We start from the raw sequence: 22,822 nt of genomic DNA on the forward strand, positions 1-22,822 counted from the left end.
GAGCCTTCTATTCAGGTGTGTGTTGCTACACTCCAGACACACATTTGAGCACGGCTTCGCATGCCGCAGTATGCAGGATGAGAGCCTTCTATTCAGGTGTGTGTTGCTACTCTCCAGACACACATTTTGAGCACGGCTTGGCATGCCGCAGTATGCAGGATGAGAGCCTTCTATTCAGGTGTGTGTTGCTACACTCCAGACACACATTTGAGCACGACTTGGCACGCCGCAGTATGCAGAATGAGAGCCTTCTATTCAGGTGTGTGTTGCTACACTCCAGACACACATTTGAGCACGGCTTGGCATGCCGCAGTATGCAGGATGAGAGCCTTCTATTCAGGTGTGTGTTGCTACACTTCAGACACACATTTGAGCACGGCTTGGCAAGCCGCAGTATGCTACAGTATGTCCACATGTTGTATATCCATTAGTCCATGTTGATCGCTCTGGATTTCGCCTTCAACGATCTCAGTTCTGTCCGTACTGTGGTTCCCTATTTCTACTAGGTGTTATCATACGTGCTATATGTATTTGCCTTCTGCGCTATTATTTTCTCTTTGGCTGACAGATTAAAAAAATGTGCATTCTTCTTTCATCTATACATGTGTTAAGCGAGTCTTTCCTTTGCCCATTCCATGCACACCGCTTCAATGTGGGAATGATGTTGAAACACGGTACAAATATACTTCTCTTATTTCCACACATAATCTCCTCTCAACCTGCCTGCCTTGAGTGAAGAAATAAGCATTAGCATGACTGCCTTGAGTGAAGAACTAAGCGTTAGCAATGCCGATTGGCTGTTCGGGTGCCTGGTGTGCTGATGAGTCAGAAAGTCGTTTCATCAGGTGCAAGAAACTACTGGGACGATATCCTCTGTCTCCAGCCCTGAATGTGTAAACTCCATGTATTTCCTTTCCCACCTGGTACCCAGGAAAGATATATCGGTGTCGTTTCTCCAGAGAGTCAGGGACAAGGGTGCAGTTGAGATTCGGGCTTGTTCTGTGTTTTCTGTTCTGTAGTGTGACTGCATTGTTGTGAGTTCAATTCCAGGTAGGATTTTGGAAAAAGAAAGAAAAACGCAATCAGTTGCCAGATAGTGGGATATGATACATAATTATGCAGTAGTTGCATGTTTAAGATTGATAAATTTTTGACATGATGTCATTACAGTGGTCCTGCATGTCCGGGCAATATTACTTGAACACTCTTTCTGGTTCATTCCAGTTTTCCTTTTTTCCTTATGGTGTTTCTGAATCAGAGCAGCAGAGCTTATTTCTAGACATGGGTATCGCGGTAAGAATGTTGGTTCTTTCACAAGACCCCACCATCCTCCCTTTCTGGACCACTCAACATATAGACATTCTTACTCACGGGGCAGCGTTCTCAAAACTCATCGCCATAGCGACTCGAGCGGCATCGCACGCTGTTCATGCACACCCACGCACCACCCGCCGATTCATCTCGGCACACACAATGGATAGGCAAACGGAAACAGATCGGAGTGCGAGGTTGTTCTACTTGTATTAGATCTCCATGGTAACCATGTCAAGTGAATAATTTATGTGAGAAACATCTACATGATTGTATAACATGAAAGGAAACATTAGGTACCTGCAGAGCACAGATATTGGGAAAGGTGAGATGGCAATATTGTTTTTGGCTCCAACGTTGAGCGCAGATACATACATGTAGACACAATCCTCGAATATAACCAAGTATGACGCAGATGCAGCTCTACCAGCACATGCAAAGGTCAGATATAGTGACTGGCGTTGCCGGTATCTGTACAGATCATCCTTGGGCAGCACGGTCTCCGTAAGGATATCTGCAGCTGACTACTCATTGCATAAATATTCAAAATGATCCAGGAACGTGGCAGCAACGTAGCGTGCAATGCTGACCTTTCGCTTGCCCAAGGGACCGTGAACCAAGTCTGCTCTCAAGAAATGCAGGGTAGACCAAGCGGGGGACACGAAACGTTGAAAGTGAAGTGTCCATATACGTATGGAGCAAACACATGCTGTGCACTAGTTCAGCTAACCTATAGCAAAGAAATTAGTTGAAACACTCTCAGGCTGGATCACTCACAGGCTGGATGGAGCACGGTCATTGCCGAATGTCCCCACTCACAGGCTGGATGGAGCATGGCCATTGCTGAATGTCCCCACTCACAGGCTGAATGGAGCACAGTCATTACTCGATGTCCACTTGGTCATGGCAAGAACCTAGATCACGGCTCACGCTGAACACAGAGACCTGGAGCAACTGACTCTGAGTGAAGCAGATATCTTGATTGCAGATCAGGCTGATCAGGCTGATCAGGCCCGCCGTGTGTGACCTTCAAACACCCGCCTGTAATGAGGGGAATGGATAGCAAAAAAAAGGGACAATGCTCAGTAGGACAATGTTCAGTAGGACAATGCTCAGTAGGAAAAGACCCGGCACCCTCCTGAGTGGGAAACCCCGAAGCAGATTCTTAATCGTACTTGTGACTGGTCATCCCTGAAGTGGCGTCGTCAGATTCTGTCCTTGCTGTATTTTCATCATGTGTTTTACCAGTTTCCGTCTTTGCTAATTCGTTTCAAATTCAATGTATCCCTTAGTTGTCGTCACCCGTCCTCTATAGTTTTACCTCGTTCTGGCGCCCATTTCCTTAAATCCCCTCTCTTCAGTTTATCTGTGGAATGGAACAAACTTCCAGAACACATCCGCTGCGTTCAGTCCTCTGTCAATTTTCGCATTGCTCTAAAGGCTCATTACTCTCAGCATAGATATTCTCTGACTGGAATTCCGAACTTTTCCGTTTGAGAAATTTTTTTCCTTGAAATTAATCCTTGCTGGGTTTTTTTCATCTAAATGTCCCGCTATTATCTGCAGAGGTGATTTCTTCCCTCGTCGATTTCTTTCCTGCTTTTATACCTCGATATTTAGGTACTTGTTTCCCTTCTTCCCATGCTTCATCTTCCACTCTCCTCTCCCCATTTCCCCATTTTTCTTGCGATATTTATGTGGGAGACTTCCGTGATAAGCATCCATTTGCTTTTGGAGAATCCTTTTAAATAAATACAATACAATGTTCAGTAGGACAATGCTCAGTAGGACAATGTTCAGTAGGACAATGCTCAGTAGGACAATGTTCAGTAGGACAATGCTCAGTAGGACAATGTTCAGTAGGACAATGCTCAGTAGGACAATGTTCAGTAGGACAATACAGTAACAATTCAGCTACACCATTAGATATCCAGGGGAGAACAATTCGACGGGTTTGTGCACCGGGCAGGTCAAGAACAAGGATTCGTACAACTCCCCGGTCAAGAACCACCTTTCCGCTTCCGTGGGACGCCACCACCCCATGATCAGGCGTCAGTTGCGGTTCCTAAACGGTGGGGAGGATAGATCAGATCCTCCAACCCGAGGCAAAAGGCGTAAATCCCATTTGCCACATCCAGGGAAACATGGTAGAATTCCATGACAAAAGAATTGCGGAGCTCCCGAAGTGAAAGCCTTTGTGGATGATTGTACCAGCTCATGTGAGAATATAAATGTAGGTGTTCCTAAACTGGAATGCAAGCGAGCTGGTAAAAATGACTAGCAACTGAAATATTAAGTCAAGACGCCTGAGAAAACAAAACATTGAACTTGTCTACTGATTACAGACTTCAAGAGATTGAAAGAGAACAGGCAATGCAGATCTAAGAGTTTCAGGAGCGGTGCACGTTCAAATTATGCCATGGACCCAGAAGTGAAGTTCCGCGCGAGGGCACCTTTTGCAGTTCATGTTGTCAGCTACCACTCAAAGTAACATCAGGCGAATAGGGGGACAACATACCATGGGCAACTAGAGCACGAGCGCGTCCGAGGACTCGACCATGCTCACTAACAACTAGCTTGACGGAAACCGCATTTGGAGTGTTGTACGGGGACCAAAACAATTTTTCAGCATTGTCGACAACGGGAACATCCACCCACTCCCCAACTCCTCCGCTAGTCTTCATCAGCAGACTTCCTGTTTCCAATTTCCAAACAAATCTGTTGTTCATGAGGTCTTTGTCATGTTTGAAGCAGAGCATTTCTGTGAGTTTGTATCTCTGTCTCTGTTGATGTTTGGACCTGAAGATCTCTTTATAAGCTGTGCTATTCAGGGCCAACCTTCCTCAGTCTACTCGAGCTCAACTGAGGAGGGGTGGATATCCCGAAACGAGAGAGCTTGGAAGCTCAGGGCCCTACGCTATGCTTTTTTGCCTTGATGACTTAGACAAAAAAAGCAAAGGGATGTTATAAATTCTTATAAATTTCTACTTTGTGTTTTTAGACGTAACCTGGGATTCGAACCCGCACTATCGCCCTGCATGCATCCCCCGATTCACTTCGCCTACATACTAATTCTTCCAAGTTGCTTCACGTTATGATCTTGTATTTGAAAGCCCGGTTTGAATATGCATTGTGGCCAGCCGTCTTTGATTGTACGGTATGGTACGGGACAGTTACGGGACAGGTACGGGACAAGTACGCGACAGGTACGGTAGAGGGTAGTACGACACCATCTACCGCCTTGATGACGGCAAAAAAAGAATAGAGATGTTATAAATTTTTCAATTCTCCTATTTTTTCAGGCATTACCTGGGATTCGAACCCGCACTATCGCCCTACATGCATTCCCCAATACACTTCGCATTCATACTCATTCTTCCAAGTTGCTTCACGTTATGATCTTGCGTTTGAAAGCCCTATTTGAATAGTGCGGCCAGCTGTATGTGGCCAGCTGTGTTTGATGGTACGGTACGGTACGTGACAAATACGGGAAAGCGCCAGGCGTGACACAAACACACAAACACACAAACACCAAATTAAAGCTGTGTGGACCCTTGCTAGCGCCAGACGTTACTGAAGTAACGTCTTCTGCATAGCTACGGGAATAATGTGTATTGAGCAGGGAGTGGCGCTTTGCCGAGTCGAAGATTCGAGGGTCTTCTCGTGTGCTCGAGATGGCTGTCGCGAGCAGTCAATTGTCAAGTAAAATCATTACTCATTACCCTTCTTTTCAGGAATTGCTATAGTCGATTCTTCCCCATTCTCACCCAGACTGGAATTGGAATCATGCAAACAATGTCGCGTGCACCAAAGAAACGCGCCAGAGAGAAAAAAAGCGTTGGCATGACTTTGAAAGAACTTCATAATGACACCAAACGAATACAACACATAGAGAAATTCATGAAGAGAAATCCGATGTGTGAAAAAGGTGACCACGCCATTCTTGCTCTCTACCTACGTCATCATACGTGCTATTTAAACCGATATAGAAGTCTTTGCTATCCCTACTGCAAGGACGGTACAATCAGTTTGAATAGGAACTACAGGTGGAATCCTGAAAATTCGAACCTCAAAATGCCAGGAAAAACTTCTAATTATCCGGACATTCTAATTATCCAAACATGAACCCACAACACAATATGTATGTCAAAATGCTCAAATGGTAGGCACTTCAGCCGGTTTTTTCCAGTCGGGTTTCTCCCAGGTTTAGCATCGTAAATCGACAGTGGTGGATATCACAAGGTCACACACAAAATTTCATTGAAATCCACAAAGACACAAGTGAGATATGAAGGGTTGAAGAGAGGCAATTGCATAAGGCGAAAACAATACAATTTGTAGTACCAACAGCATCCCCAAAGTGTTATCAGTGGATATAGTTGCAAAACTTCAGAGTGGCATTTTCGAACACACGGCTCTCACAAACACCAACAAGTGTTTATGGATGAACAAAATACTGATCAAAGTTCACAATAGTCCAGAATACGGCAATTGTTACCACAATCACCATAGCAACCCCATAGCAACCCATAGTAACCCATGGCAACCCCATAGTAACAGCTTCGGTTTGCTGTGAAATTAGCTAATATCGACATAGAGTTCACCAGCAGGCCACTGCTGCTGCTAAATGCTATAAAAGGCATTCTTCTGGCACTCAGAAGGTAAGCACACCGAGATAGCATACGCAAAATGAATTGAAAGCGGAATTTCTGCATACACAACGCACATGCACACGTTAACGCCACTTCAAACAGAGGTTCGATGTTGGAAACCAGTTTCTCTATTGGCAGCTCCTTTGTACCAGTAGAAAGTGCAAACTAAATTACTTTGGACCTTCTGCAGCAGAACGAACTTGCAGAAGTGAAGCTGCGAATTGAGAGCAAGGCCCGTGTGTTCGTCAGTGACACAGAACATTTTTGAGAGCTGCTCCTGTGCTGCCTCCTTCGAGATCCAGAGTCCACCTACAGCTGTGATCTCCGTCAAAGTCTCCTTTTTCTTTTGATGTTGTTCTTTCTTGCGTGTGCTGCCTGCCTCCTTCTCCTTCACTTGCTCCATACAGCAGTCATGAATTGTCTGCTGGCGAGCCTCGAGATTCCCACAGAATTTTGGTGCAGCGCGCCTGGATGCGTCGATCAAAGTGTCCCTCTCATCAGCGGATTTCTCCTGTAGCCACTGTGCCGTTTGATTGTTCGTAAACATCAGTAGCCGTTCAAGCACAACAGGGTCAAACATTGGCTTTCAGCACGCTTTGAAAACTGGCTCAGGTAGGACGACGACGCATCTTTCTTCTCCGCCTCAAGCCCTTCTCCTCACTATCTACGTCCATATTTCCTCCTTGCGCAGCTATGCGCAAACCCTGGTGAACAAGAACTCAACTGTTTCTGAATGGAAACACGACGCTGAAGACGATAGGCAACGTTTCCAACGCGTACTAACAACATTTCCTTGTGAAAAAACTCTTTGCTGGAAGTGTACATGATCTGCAAGTCGCAAAAATGTACGCACTATGACGTATGTAGGCTCTACTGAAAGCTGAACGCCAGAGCAGTACGATGCACTGAACTACAGGCCCGTGCAACGAAGCATGGTGCGTACCTGTACAGTTTTGCACAGGCACTTGAGTGATACCACGCAAGTACGCACTCTCACCTTAGCCAAATTTGACAGATCTTGTCACGTGACTGAAGTGCCTACAAATGGTCACGCAGAGTTGCGCTATGGACCTTAGACACATATTTCACGGATACTGAGCTGACCGGCACAGCCTGCTCATGCAAACTGAACTGACCAGTACAATGTACAGTGAACTTCGAATTACACTTTGCTTACTTCGAATTATCAGCACAAATCCCACACATTTTTTATGTAAGTAGAATCTGTGGGACTTCTCATTAACCGAACATATCCAGTTCAAGGTTCAAATTATCAGAATTTTTTGTGGGACTCGTATTGATAGAAATCGGTCCTGGAAAAACTTCTAATTAAGCGGTATGTTCGAATTAAGCCATATTCGAATTATCAGGATTCCACCTGTACTAGTCTGTTGACCTTGGCGAAGAATATGCATAGAGGGGGCCCTCAGCTGGCACCTTTCTTGCTCATTGGATACAATCTTCATTTACAGGTTCTTCCTCCGCGTCATCGAAATTGTCGCAGTTTAACTTTTGATATAAAACGGGGTATTTATTCACCAGCAGTCGTACCACAGGTAAGGAATCGGCTACAGACGACAGTCAGCAGTATAGGGTGACGGCAAAGTTCTATTTTCTGTTGATGGAATGGTAAAAGTTTGAACTCAACGCAATCTTTTCACTGATGTCGCTACGATGGTACTTTCGACTAGGTGAGATCAGTCAGTCTTTGTGGCCTGCACATTCCTCGTGCTTTTACTAGTAACCATCCACTCAAAAGCTCATCACTGTTTTACCTGAGCTGCGGTAAGAATTACTTCGTGGAACAAGCGGCAGCGCTTGGAGAAACATTGAGGGGTCAGCAAACTAATGCGGGCAAGAGCGATAAAGTTGAATTTTGCTGCAGAATGAAATTTTTTCGTCCATTGAAAGCAGCGACGACGACACCTTCATCTCCACGTAAAACTGTCAGTCCAACTGTCCTGGAACGTTACTCTGGACTTCAGACTATCATCTTGTTTAATAGTATTCGTATGGTTTAGCTTATGGAAATGTCAGTAACAAGTCACAAGTCACTAGTCAAACTGTGACAATTTAGATGATGCGGAGAAAGTATTAAAAAAACCACTCCCGTTCAAGGGCATCTCTGCCCTTCGAAATTGTACAACTCAGATAACTTCAATTTAGGAAATAGAATTCACCATGTCATGCTAATGCCGGGAGCATTTTGCTCGAAATATCCAACATATACCTCAATATATCTTTGCTCGTACTTTACGGAAGACGCGCATGATATGACCCGCCTTACTCATACTCGTACAAAAAGTCATGGTCTTTCACATACATAGTCACGAGATTGGGCATGTCGGACGACAGCCAGCTGGCTGTTATGACCCGGACAACATCCCCCCCCCCCCCCCCCTTACGCACACACAAAACTCCCCCCCCCCCCCCACACACACAAGTAACTTCCCTCCCCCCACACACACACCTAACCTCCCCCCCACCCACACATACATACCCCCTCACCCCCCCCCCACACACATATATCCCCCCCCCCCCACACACACACATTGACACATCCCCCCCCCCCCCCCCCCACACACACATTGACACATCCCCCCCCCCCCCACACACACACATTGACACCCCCCCCCCCCCCCCCCACACACACACACATTGACACCCCCCCCCCCCCCCCCACACACACACACGAACACAAACACAAACATACGGACTGTAGTCATGGCCAGCAATTGAGGACATCTGAGAGTTGTAATTTTTGTACTCCTCCGAGGTGTGATTTTTGGCGTGCTGGGCCAAGCACAAGGAAGCCATCTGCAAAAAAACTGCAGAAAATGGTTGTTGTTTGATCCTTTGGTGTAATCTTTGTTTCTAGTCGAAGGTAGTTGCTGTTTGGAGCAGAAACGCTGAAATTGACTATTTTCTGCATGTACTCATACATGTACTCATGTACTCAGGCATGCAGTCTCACTCGTATTTTAGCTCTTTTTCTGGAATGGATGCTGCTCTGCGCCCCTTGGTGAACATTTCCTGCGCTCGTGGAGCAGCTGAAAAGGACCACTGGTATGTCTGGTTCCTGGTTTGAAAGTGGAGAGTCGACTTTTGTGCCTTGAAAAAGGAGTAGAGAGCGATAAAGGTACGTCTGTGGCTTATTTTTGAGTGCTCCTCGTACATTTTTGATCGTGATAGAAATTCTCAGACCAAAGTCAGACCAAAGTCAGACCAAAGTCAGCGCGATGATGGCCGTACAGTTTTCTTGTGGATTTTTTAGTTGTTTCATCTCGTATCTATGTCAGTATCGTGATGGTGAAGTGGAGAGGGTGATTTTCTTCCTCTAGGCTGCGTTCGGCCGACTTTGCTTCGTCCTCGTTGAAAAGTGATCTTGAAAAAAAGGTCGATTCGCAAAATTATGTTGATTTTCAATGTACGTGATGACATGCGATTGCTGGCAATGTGTTGTAGACCTTTACCCTATGCCTGATGTCACTCTGTGACGTCATTTGCATACTGTAAAACTGGAAAGTCTAACGACCAAAATGTTTAACGTTTTTGTAATTTTGGCATGATAACGTGCAGAAAATTTAACGATGGCTACCTGGCCACCAAGAATATGCATCGATGTATGTGCATTTTGACACGCTGGGTTCGGGATAACGTTTCTTCAAATAGCGAATAAAAATTGGTCGTTAAAACGTTAGACTTTGCGGTTTTACAGTAGCGCAGGGAATAGAAGCAGCTGTGAATCCACCACTAATAAAATAATATGTTTAGCATAGCAGCTGAACACTGCACGTGCGTTCATTGTCAAAAGGTTAAACACTCGTGTATGCTTTTGCAACATGTCCAGAATGAACTCGGATGGAGAGCCAAGGAATATTTATGAAAAGTAAAAAGGACCAAGGAACTACAAGTTGCACTATAATGTTTAGTAACTGGTGATGTTGGTGGAGATTCTAGCATAACTTGTAGTTCCTTGGTCCTTTTCACTTCAACCTGTCCTGCACAAGGAAAACTGTTCCTTACCCGATCCCTTCGTGCAAACTCGGTTGACCAGATTTTGGGTTAAGGGGATCTTCGCTGCATCGCAGTATTGGTGAACTCTTTCCTAAATGATCCCAGTCAATTGAGAATAACATCTCAATTGAAATTTCCTAAAGGAGAACCCTTGAAGTTAAGAAAATTCCTGAGGTTCGAACTTCAAAGGGTTTGAAAACTCCATCGCAACCGTCTACAAATTATACTACTCAGTCACACATGGCCTCTGCCACTTTAGAATGACACAAAAGTTTCTTGACTTACGCCAAAGATAGGCCATGGCTTTGGTGAATTTGACATGAAGTTTGCATCATCATCGTCGTCGTCAGCAGCAGCAGCAGTAGCCCTGTGGTGTTGGCATCGGCGTCAGCCTAACCTTCGCCTGGGCCACGCCCAGTGTTAGGCATGATACCAGCAGAAAACGGGAGAAAAGAGAGAAAGAAACAAAGGACAAGGATATGATTTGAAGAAGGGCTGAGGCTTCCTGCAGCTCCATCTGTGAAAAGAATTCGGGTGGACACACCCATTCCCATAGCGCTGCACATCACATCCGAACCAGTTCCGTTATTACCTGACGATGGCCAAGTGCAGGTAATAACAATGAATTCATTGTTATTACCTGACGATGGCCAAGTGCCGAAACAGTGTAAAATAACGAAACTGGTTCGGATGTGATGTGCAGCGCTATGGGAATGGGTGTGTCCACCCGAATTCTTTTCAAGGATATAATTATGGCAGTAAAAAGGATTAATTCCTGTAGCTATGCAGAAGACGTTACTTCAGTAACGTTTGGCGCTAGCGAGGGTCCACACAGCTTTAATTCCCGTAGCTATGCAGAAGACGTTACTTCAGTAACGTCTGGCGCTAGCCAGGGTCCACACAGCTTTAATTTGGTGTTTGTTTGTGTGTTTGTTTGTTTGTGTCACGCCTGGAGCTATCCCGTATCTGTCCCGTATCTGTCCCGTATCTGTGACTACAAAGGCTCTACAGGATTGTGCATAACAGCTGTCCACAATATTTGCGGGCTCCTGTATCTGTCCCGTACCGTACCAATATTCGTCGTATTATGTATACGACTCCCTGATGTAGAGGGAGATTTGGAAAGAAATAGGGAGACGGGGAGGAAATTAAATTAGAATAGACGCCGAATAGGTGATAGGATGCGTCAGCATAAACATACTTTGGAAGAGAGATCCCGTCGTTCCCAGGAAACGTCAGGACAGACTTCCCGTCGACTCCAGAACGCCCGTGATGGGCAGAGTCAGCGCCGGTCCCAGGAAACGTCAGGACAGACATCCTGTCCACTCCAGAACGCCCGTGATCGGCAGAGTCAACGCCGGTCAAAGGAAATCAAAGGAAAAAATATATCCATCAGTTCTAACAACATGCACGATGAGCTGGGCAACAAAGCATAGCGTAGGGCCCTGAGCTTGCAAGCTCTCTCGTTTGGTGTTTTATTGGGTGTTTGTTTGTGTCACGCCTGGCGCTATCCCGTATCTGTCCCGTACCGTACCGTACCATCAAAGACAGCTGGCAACAAACAGCTGGCCACAACATTCAAATAGGGTTTTCAAACGCAAGATGATAACGTGAAGCAACTTGGAAGAATGAGTATGAATGCGAAGTGTATCGGGGAATGCACGTAGGGCGATAGTGCGGGTTCGAATTCCAGGTTATGCCTTGAAAAATAAGGAGAATTGAAAAATTTATAACATACTCATGCTTTTTTTGCCTAGGTCATCAAGGCGGTAGACTGTGTCGTACTACCCTCGACCGTACCTGTCCCATACCGTACCATTAAGGAGGCTCCAACCTTCTGCGCTGCGCAGCCGGTCTGGCGCTCTGTTTTTTGCAGGCAAAAGTCTTGTTTTTGCCGATAAGTGCGAAAAGTTGGGAAATTCCCATCTCAACTTACTAAAATTTGAACTCCGCGATCGACAGTCTTATCAGGGAATATTGTTTCATTCTTCACCTGTAGTCTTCCCTGGGCCCCATCGAGGTTCCTGTTGTTTTTTCTTCCATTGTGTCAGTGGGTATCAGGGCATGTTTTCAAAAGCATCGCTGGTGTGAGCAAGAAGTTGACTTCACAGCTCCATTTCTCGAGATCCTGAACAATTTTGCTTGACGAAAAAATGACCAAGGAGAACGGAGCCAAGCGTCTCGATGGCTGTGTAACACCAGGGACCAAAAAAAACCTACTGTAAGCGCGTTTTGGAGAGAGAGATTGAAGTGGGTGCACAGACGCTGGTAAGTGGATCCACTTCTAATTCTCAAGTGGCGAAATATATTGCTACGCTGAAAACATTGCAGTCTTGAGTGAGTGGTAAATCGTTGGTGAGCTACTGCTCAGTGACTTGGGCTATTTACGAAAGCTGTGACCTGTCAGCTGCCAACGTCGCCAGCAGTAAGTCATCACCTGCGTCCACTTGAATAAAATGCAGCACTGAAAATTGAGTATGTTGTTTTGCAGTGTACTATTCTCTATTCACGGTCAGAGTGTGAAGTATTTTTGTAAATGTTGTGTTGTACAGCACCAGTGATTTGAAAATATTCCTACACTACTCGCACCAGTTCTATTATGATGAATGCATGCACCTGTACCCATAAGCACTATGTGCATGCACATACGCAGGCACGCGTGTGAGCCTACATATTGTGTGTGTGCGCGCGCGCGCAGTGCATGTTGTGTGTGTGTGCGCGCGCGCGCACGTGTGCACAAGTGCATGGACAGCAGAATATGGTAACTAAGCTCAAGAGTATGCATTTGCATGTGGGTGTATGCTATTGCGGGTGCGCGTATATGACGTACGTGTATTTGTGTGTGCAAGAGGTACTTGTTTGTGAGCATGTGCATGGAAGCGTACATGTATGTATCAATGTGTGCCATGCGCATGCACCCACATACACTTGTGGTTGTTCCATGTCATTGGGAATAGTGTTATGATTATACCTAATGGGTGCTACAATTACTAGCAGTCGTTCATTGCCAATATTGAGTTGAACCTGCATCTACATTGTACATGTACTACAAACATGAAACTGCCCCCCCCCCCCCAGAATATAATAATTGTTATCCTCCTCAAGCTCTTTGCCTGTTGCTTTATTAGAAATACTAGGAGTGAAATATTGCAAGAGTTGTGATGCAAAGCTGGTCTGAACTGCGCTCAGGGTCAGTAGGCCTCGGCCTGGATCATGAATAACGTTGTGCATGGATCATGCCGATATCCAGATCAAGGGCTAAAAAGCCCAGGAACCATGGCCTCATCTAGTCTCCATGTATACTATAACAATCTGGGGGACCATTCAATGCTTTTGACACAAAAAATTGGAGTAATACCACAAGGAATGCATAGAATGATCACCTTACCTGAAAAATAACAATTCCAAGAATGGTGGAAAATCGGCCAATTTTCTGTCCTATTTTTATTTGTGGAGGTCTAAAATGCACGGTAACCCCCCTAAAAGTATATATTTCTAGTTTCTATGAAGTATGAGGATCCCAAAAATAAAATAAAAAGGGCATGTCCATGAAGAAAATATGAAGCTGTGCACCCAATTGTACTTTGCGGACGGGCATTTCTGCGAAGTTCATTTTTGTACCAAAATTACTATTTTTCTGAGTAGTCAATGCTGATTGCCAGATTTTCTTGCTCAAATGCTTCACTGTGATGTGTGAAAGGACTTGCACTCACAAAGAGAAGCCAGACAACTGGTAAATCTGAAATATGACCCCAAAACAAGCAAATTTAGGCCGAAATCGATAAATACACCCACCCCTAGAAATACACCTCAAACAGCCTTATCTCCGCGGAAACACCCCCTGAATTTTTTTGTGGAGTAACATGGGATGATATAGAGCACACTCATCCACAAAAAGGAGGGGGTTTGTGAAGAAAAAAAATCACCCCCAAAGGGTTGGAGCCTCCTTAAAGACGGCTGGCCACAATATTCAAATAGGGCGTTGAAATGCAAGATCATAACGTGAAGCATCTTGGAAGAATTAGTATGTATGCGAAGTATATCGGGGGATGCATGCAAGGCGATAGTGCGGGGTCGAATCCCAGGTTATGTCTTAAAAAATGGGAGAATATATAGAAATTTTTTTAACATCCCTATGCTTTTTTTGTCTAGGCCATCATCAAGGCAAAAAAGCATAGCGTAGGGCCCTGAGGTTCCAAGCTCTCTCGTTGCATACTCATTCTATACAAACATCAAGGCAAAGGTGAAGGGTAAGGTTCCAAGTCATGTAAGTTGGAGCATTTCACACTGCATCCTATTTTCTTGGAACATTGCTCACCACCTTCGACTTGATGTTTGTGCAGAATGCGTGTGCAGTCGATCCTTTTCAATGCCATAATTATATTGTTCTCTCCCCTTAGACAATAATATAGGTGCACAAAAACGTGTTGTTGGCAGCATTGAGACCACAAGTGTGTGTATGTGTGTGTGTATGTGTGTTTGTGTGTGTGTGTGTGTGTGTGTGTGTGTGTGTGTGTGTGTGTGTGTGTGTGTGTGTGTGTGTGTGTGTGTGTGTGTGTGTGTGTGTGTGTGTGTGTGTGTGTGTGTGTGTGTGTGTGTGTGTGTGTGTGTGTGTGTGTGTGTGTGTGTGTGTGTGTGTGTGTGTGTGTGTGTGTGTGTGTGTGTGTGTGTGTGTGTGTGTGTGTGTGTGTGTGTGTGTGTGTGTGTGTGTGTGTGTGTGTGTGTGTGTGTGTGTGTGTGTGTGTGTGTGTGTGTGTGTGTGTGTGTGTGTGTGTGTGTGTGTGTGTGTGTGTGTGTGTGTGTGTGTGTGTGTGTGTGTGTGTGTGTGTGTGTGTGTGTGTGTGTGTGTGTGTGTGTGTGTGTGTGTGTGTGTGTGTGTGTGTGTGTGTGTGTGTGTGTGTGTGTGTGTGTGTGTGTGTGTGTGTGTGTGTGTGTGTGTGTGCGTGCGTGTGTGCGTGTGTGTCAGCATCAAGTAGAGGGAAGTCCTATGGTTGTCCGTAGTGCAGAGTTGCCACAGCACTATGTCATCTAGACCCCCCCCCCCCCCTCTCTCCCTGCCATCCCCCTTCCCAGAGTATAAGTCCTTTACCAGTGCTATCTAGACAGAATGTCAAGTTCATGACATTACATATGTGTAGCACAATAAATAAGTATACGGGAACAATTTCAAATCTGTACGTCACGGAGAACTTCAAAGTAATAGGAAATGAGTGGCCACATGCCTCGTACTGCTCTTCTTCTCTCCGAAACTCAACACTTGCAAGCCAGATACGAAAGAAAGAAAAAATCACCAGTCACACCTCCGGGACTCGAACCAGGGGCCTTGCTATTCGCGAGCAATGCTCTAACCAACTGAGCTACAGACTGACTCTTATCCACAGTGATGGTAAATCGATCAAGTATCCGGAACAGTTGCTGAAAATTAGGGCTCAAACGGTCACGGTTTTACCCCCAACGGTTAAAGGGGAAGTTAAGGCAAATATTAAAATTTCACCAGTTGTAGTCTTCGGGGTGCTGAGTCGAATGGTCTTGGTCCGAGAAAGCTGAGACGCTCCCTTCCTACTTGAATCCCAATCGAACTCGCGCACTTCCACCGAAACTGGGTGACTGCGCCCTACTAGATGGGATTTGTATGCAAAATGTCACTAAAAGCGCCATTTCGTTCTTATAAAAGCACGGATGACCGCGATTGGCCCATATGTTGTAGTCTTTTGGACGCTGAGTCGACTGGTTTTGATCCGAAAAGGCTGCGATGCAGCGTTCCTCCTTTATTCCCAATCGAACATGGTTGAACAAGTGGTCACGTGCTCCTGTGTGCCCAAATCACCTGGTCACCACGCCAGCAGGCGACAACTTTCACACCAAGGTTCAACTCGAGTTCAACTCGAGTGACAGGACTGCACCCAAAAAAGGTCAAACAGGCTAGTAAGTTGTACTCTGCAGGCACGGTGACCAGGTGACTGGCGTACGCAGGAGCACGTGACCACTTGTTCAACCATGTTCGATTGGGAATAAAAGAGGAACGCTGCATCACAGCCTTTTCGGACCAAAACCAATCGACTGAGCGTCCAAAAGACTACAACATATGGGCCAATCGCGGTCATCCATGCTTTTATAAGAACGAAATGGCGCTTTTAGTGACATTTTGCATACAAATCCCCATCTAGTAGGGCGCAGTCACCCAGTTTCGGTGGAAGTGTGCGAGTTCAATTGGGATTCAAAGAGGAAGGGAGCGTTTCAGCTTCCTCGGACCACGACCATTCGACTCAGCACCCCGAAGACTACAACTGGTGAAATTTTAATTTTTGCCTTAACTTCCCCTTTAACTGCTAAGCTAACGGTCGGTTTAACGGTTATAACCTATAAGCCACGGCAATCCTGCGGACTCTTTTTTAACCCTATATTTGGCTATACTTATTCAAAAATGTACCCTATTCAGTACAACGCACACATGTATATTCTCTTGCATGCTTATTCATACATACTCTCACACGAAGAGACCAGATATGACCGAGTTGACAGCCCAGAAATTGCGTACGCGTGCGGACAGCCTGCGAAAGTGCATACTTTGCAACGACCTGATACTTGAAAAATTGACTGAAAAGTTACTGCGTAACCGTTATTATTTGTTATCTTTATCGGTTAACCGTTAATTCTTCGTAACCGGTCTGCAACCGGTTAATCGGACTAACCGTTTGAGCCCTTCTGAAAATCCAAATTTCTTATTGTAGAAACTGTAGAAAGAAGGAGCCACGGACGTGTGTGATCCCCGGTAGCCTAATCCCTAGGGGAAAGTCTCGCAAAGACAAAGAGCACTCAGTGTCTGCTCTAGGATTTCAGTGTACACATGTGCCCAGCACAACTCTTGGAACCGGGTCAGAGGCTATAGAGTGTGTTCAGGGTCAGGTTATAATGTACATCCAGGAGTCGTAAACGTGCTTTTGCGACTCCCGTATGTAGGCACTGTTTCCCATTCATCCTGGGAAGCTACTTCTAACCGCGCTGCCAACGCGAAGAAAAAGAAGGACCTCCGTGAGTCTTTCACCCCACTGGTGTGTTACACGAATGGAGTGCTGCATCGTGAATATGCCTGGTATCAGAAGCGACTTGCTGGTTGCCTCGCACTCACGTGGGACAAGCCCTTTTCAGTCAAAATGGCTTGGGTGCGAATTCGTAACCAATTGGCAGTGTTCCATGCAGTCGAACTCCGGCTACGCGGGTCCAGAAGGTGCCTGAACGGCCTGTCGGCGCAGGATGGTGCTGGGGTAGGCATCGGCAATTGAGAACTGAATTTCGTCTGTTTCATGTGGAATTTTCTTTCATTTTTTCCAATGTATTGTGCTGGAATATTAATTTTTCTTTCCATGATAATTATCTCTATTTTTCACATCTACATGCCTTTATCTTGCCTGTGAAAGAGGCCGTTACCCCTTCAAAAAAGAAACTGTTTCCGATCAAGCTGGTCCTCCGCCTTGTAACATGCTGTCAACCAACAATATTGTACATGTTTGAACGTACGCGTACTGAGCCCTCTATGCCCACATGCCTGCACAAGCTGCAGCCTGTCACATAATTGTGCAGCATGTCAAGTATAACACGATGTGCTCAACATGACTAGGTCTCCGGACCTGGTGAGAAGGCAGAAATGCCTGTTCACTTGGTGAAGTAAAATAAAATAAACAAACAAACCTCTAAGCGGGTCACTAGGCAACCAGTGTTCGTTATCCAAACGGGTATGAGTACCCCCCCCCCCCTCCCTTAGCAGGTCGACTCGGCTGACCCGGCTCTGGAAGAGACAACAGGGGCGTAACCAGGATAGTGATGAAGGTGGGTGAAACGACTTTACGCACACAAAGTACAATCATGCACTTACTAGTATGTTGGTCCTTTCACGCGTGTTATTAGATCCACAATACGGCAGGGGGGGGGGGGGGGGGGAGGGGGAAGGGGTAGCATAAATAGCCCCACATTTGACGCTGAAGATCAATCAGCGAATGACAAACCTCCGACCAGGGACCCGTGATTATGGTATTTTACTGCTCCCTGGATGCCACTTTCTCCAGACTTGTCACACTCTCCATCGAATTTAAGCCTGATTTCTCAACCCTTTTTTTCTCTTCGCAGTGTTTGATAATGCAGTAAGATACGTACACTATAATAATTACTTCCCACAGAACCGCAAACTGCACTCGAACGCTACTTTCACTCTTCTGCTGCCGTACACACACTTGCAACACATGAAAGAAAGTAAGCTCTTTGCCTTTCCACAACCTCCAACGCCAACACTCAATATCCAGAACTACATTATGCATAACATAGCGCAAACAAACTATTACATGCATGTCTGACGTGTTTGTTTTCCATGGACCGTGTTGCTACGTCTACCCATGACGTGAGTGTATGATTCCTTGCTCCTACCAAAACATTTGGAGTGTGATACAAATCATGTGCCGAATCTACTGAGGTCTAACGTGATACTGTACAACGGCAGGTACGAAGCGGAGTTGCCCTAGACTAGAAGTCTCATTGAAAATGGCCAATCATCAGACAAAATAGTGAACTGCAATTCGGAGCAGGTAGATTGGTTTCAGCAAGAGTACATAACCAAGAGTGTGCAACTCCTATCTTGAGCTGCGATGGGTTCACCCACGGCCTAATTTTTATACTGCGTCATTCTTTGGCTGAAGTATGATCAAGTGCGTACGAGGTGATTTGGCTTTTTTAAACATTTGGCATTTTTAACAAATGTGTAAAATTTGCTTTTCTTCTGGCTGTTTCTCTGCTCCAGATGGCTGTATCGAAACATGGGTGGTGGCAAATGGGAGGCAGTTTATCGTAGATCTACATTGACCAGAAAATTTGGTGCATATAATTTAATTCTCCCTGCCACGCTGGTATAACTAGTGGTGGGTGCTTTGCCATTTTGTGTAAAATGTGTAAAATGAGCCCCTGAATGGATGAGGAGGGCAGTGAATTGCTTCCGCAGGGCCTTTGGACGACGTCAGGCCGTCTTGCCATCACCAGAGACAGTAATGAAGAACAGTAGGTCACGGAATGCACTCTGTGAGAACGAAAACATCGCTGCGATGCTATGCTATCTATCCAATTCCACCGTATAACACAGCCACTAGTTACAAATACAAAAACACGGCTTTCGCAGCATACAATGCAGTTCACTCCTCTGTTGACAGATTAATTTTCATCCACTAGCAATCCTTGAAGTGATATCTATCAACTTCAGAACATTGATGACCGAATATCCCAGTTTGTGATGCCATTTTACAAATTTGTTAAAAAATGACACACCAATTATTTGAATCCTGAGAATACTGTGAAAGTAGGACATGATTCAAGACACTTTCCAAAGTGGGATCATTCCCATATTTGGACACAACGGGCATGAAGAATAGCACTTCCACTTGCAACAATTCATTTGGACGTAGCTTGTCTAGAAGTGACTGAAAAAAACGTCATTTTACAACCATGTTAAAAAAAGCCAAACCACCTCGTATGCTTTCCCGCGCATTTTTTGTAGCTACTGTGAGAGTTCACCAAGTTCAGGACACATCGATCTATCGTCCGTTGTTCTGCTTCGACTACCGTAACTGTGATGTACAAATTCTTTGTACTTTGATCTCTGGCTACGCATGATGGCATTAGCGAGCCAAAAAGACTGATGTCATAAAAAAATTCCACCGTGAGCTGGGGGATCGTCGAGTTGCACACTCTTGGTTATGTACTCTTGGTTTCAGATGTTAGAACGCGTGTACCTTGGTCTGAACCAGGGAGTAGTACAATACCTACTACTCACTGGTCTGAACAGGGACTGTTACAGTACGAGATGTACAGAGTCGCACATGTGATCAGGGGTCCGCGGATTATGGTCTCTTTCGAACCAGCTGCGACCAAAGATCGGAATTTTTGAGAGGGGTGCTTTGGCACCCAAAGCACCCCCCCCCCCGGACAATGAGTCCCTTCCATTAATAATGGCATTATGCTCCCAATCGATTCATTGAAATCAAACTGCAAGAGTCCATTCATGAATCGATTGAACGCACTCACTGATGCTCGGTCAAATCCAGCTTGTGCTTTTTTTGCAGCACAACTACTACCAGGAGACACTTATACACTTAGCACAACCATCTGACATTGTCTGTGCGAGGAGTTTTGCATTATAAAAATTACGTCGATTTGAAACTCTGAAAAGGCAGCCCAGCAGGAGGGGTTGCATGCCCCCTGGAGACGGAAATCTGGACTCTCCCTTCTCTCAGCAATATTTTCAAAGACTCACCCGTACATATTCCAGTCACGACGAGCAGATCTTGATGAACAGCCGCCACCGCTCACCTACCACCCGGCCATTCCTGCCTGCCCACAAACGACGACATAACGAGTGCCGTTCTCCAAAGATGATGTGATCCAGCACAGTACATCGACGACGAGTCAGCATTCACCATCTGCAAATCGTCTCCAGAGCAGCAGCTTATCAATCCGCTTCCGTTGCCCGTTTCCGTGTACACTTCTCGAAAGTTTCGACACATCGCAAGTCAACTGCAGTTTGTCGCACAGACAACAATACTGAATACTAGCAGGTACTAGGTTGGGGAAGTAGCTTCGCAAGAAAACCGTTTCCGCTAGCACACCTTCCCACGACATTATCGTGGTCCATTTGATGTGGCGATCACGAGTAGTACATATCCAGAAGGATGGCATAAGTCCACGACAGTGGCCGGCACAGGGTAGATATTCACTTCACAAGGTGAGCGAAGACAGGGCGGCAAATGTTTTATTTGTTCCAATAGGTTCATCCACATCTTATAATTATCTTGAAAATTAATAGTAACTCCAGGTATAGTTCGCAGTCGACGCTATAGCGTGCTGCTAAGTACTAGGAATAGCGCTGAAAACAGTATTGGACTTTCCAGGAGCGGACAGGAGTGAGTGTGCCGGAACAACTGATCACTTCTCAAACACAACATGCCGAATCAAATACAAGAAATACCTCACTTGCCAAAGAATTGACACAATGAATTCCTCAAATCCTGCACTAGACTGGAAAATGCTAAACTACTAAAATAATGTAAAATGACGTACTTTGGGCATCGCCCGTGATAACGATGCAGCGGTCACACATACATGTAGACTACGACTCGTACTGTGCTCCTCAACGCTCCGCTTTGGCGGAGAGAATGCAAATGCAGCACGTCCTATAAAATTTTAGATATTCTTGTCCGAGTTGAAGCGACCTTCGCTTGTACAAGTAGAGCTATCGTGGATCGCTGACAGGCTGCTGAATGTCTCATGTCAAGTACACTCGTGGATTTGGGGCACATTCACTGCGGCCCAGCACGGGTGTATTTGAATATTAGTTTAGTTTACATCAATATCAAATTCAAATAGTTTTATAGCAGGGTGTCGTTGCCTCCTCCATGATCCATCATCGACCCAGCGACTGCGTGGATGCCTGCAGCTGCAGTGAGGGTGTGGCAGAGTACTCTACTACTCCCTGGTTGCAGTCCTAGTGTTGCATACTCTGGTGGACGTTTGCTTGGAGAGAGAAGGAGAGAGTTGGAGATCGTCCGCGATCGGGGCCAATGACTCGTTGGGAGACGGATTCGGAGTTATTCCCTCACCAACACTCATAACGATGCAGTATTGCTCGCGAGATCTCCAGAACGTACAGTTCATTGGCAAAGAAGCCTTGAACAATATGAAAACTGAATACCAAACGGCAACCAAACAACACCAGAACTCAGTGCAGAAGTAGCACACCAAACTCCAAAGCCATCACCATGCAGGTTCCGCCAAAGCGGAGGGTCCGCTCGCATTTTTTTGGCGTAGCGAAATCCAAACTTTCCGCCAAAGCGTAACTTACGCCTCCGCCGTTGCCGAGGCAACGGCGGAAGCGTAAGTTACGCTTTGGCGGAACCGCCAAAAAAAGTGCATGTGTGACCGGGGCCTTAGTCCTAGCACTGGTACCAGCTCGGATCGGCCCCAGCTGATGCATGATGAGGAGGCCTAGGCAAATAAAAAAATAGTTCACAGAGTCTCCGGGGTCATTTTAGACTTCTACTTCTAGAATCGGGAACAAGACTTGTACTTGTAGTACATGTGTGTGGTAGTTCTAGTAGCCTACACAGTAAAACTAAAAGATCTTGGGTAGACTCAGTAGATGCTGCTGGCGTAGATCTACGCGTTGCTACCGTGGAGCTCTCAAAATCATGCGCACTTGTCTTTTTCACGCCCCACATGCATACTTTCAAGTCAGTTTCAATCAGTTTCAGGTTCACGATATCGATAGCCCTTTCGTGATGTCGAAATTAGGGGTGAAACGGTTCCATGTTTTTCATGTTCGGGTACCCGAATGCCAGCATTGTTTCCCACGGTTCGGGTATCGGTTCCATGCACTCTTTTCTCCAGACCGAAAAAATGCGTTCGCGACAATTATTTTTTAGAAAAAACATTTTTACGAGCAAAAATGAGCCATCGGAGAGTCCAAGTGCGAAGAAGATAATGACCATGATGACCAGAGAACTCTTTGGAAGAGTGGGGATCGTAAGGTAAGACATTTTAAAATCTTGAGTAGACTTGACGTGTACATGTATTTGTACAAGAACGAGATTTTTCGAGTTTCGGTTCGAAATTTGACGGAACGGGTACCCGAATCTTTTCAGCTGGCGGTTCCAAAACCGGTTCCTTACCCGAACCGTTTCACCCCTAGTCGAAATCGATATCGCCGGCCGGCCAATGACTTGATCAGCATGATCAAGGCATGATCAACGATTAGCAGGCAGACTCCCCAGCCGCGCGGCGTCGCATTCTACCGATCGCGAGGATTTCAC

At 45.7% G+C, this 22,822-nt stretch overlaps 1 long non-coding RNA gene across 1 annotated transcript; it reads right to left on the reverse strand.

The window, feature by feature from the left end:
• Nucleotides 1-1,509: 1,509 nt before the first annotated feature.
• LOC135829431 (uncharacterized) lies at nucleotides 1,510-21,808 on the reverse strand. Its single transcript, XR_010555815.1, has 3 exons — nucleotides 20,272-21,808; nucleotides 10,266-10,383; nucleotides 1,510-2,352 (listed from the first exon to the last, which is right to left on the reverse strand). It is a non-coding gene; the product is annotated as an uncharacterized LOC135829431 (long non-coding RNA).
• Nucleotides 21,809-22,822: the final 1,014 nt, after the last annotated feature.

This window comes from Sycon ciliatum, chromosome 13 (assembly GCF_964019385.1).
Source record: "Sycon ciliatum chromosome 13, ocSycCili1.1, whole genome shotgun sequence".
NCBI lineage: Eukaryota > Metazoa > Porifera > Calcarea > Leucosolenida > Sycettidae > Sycon > Sycon ciliatum.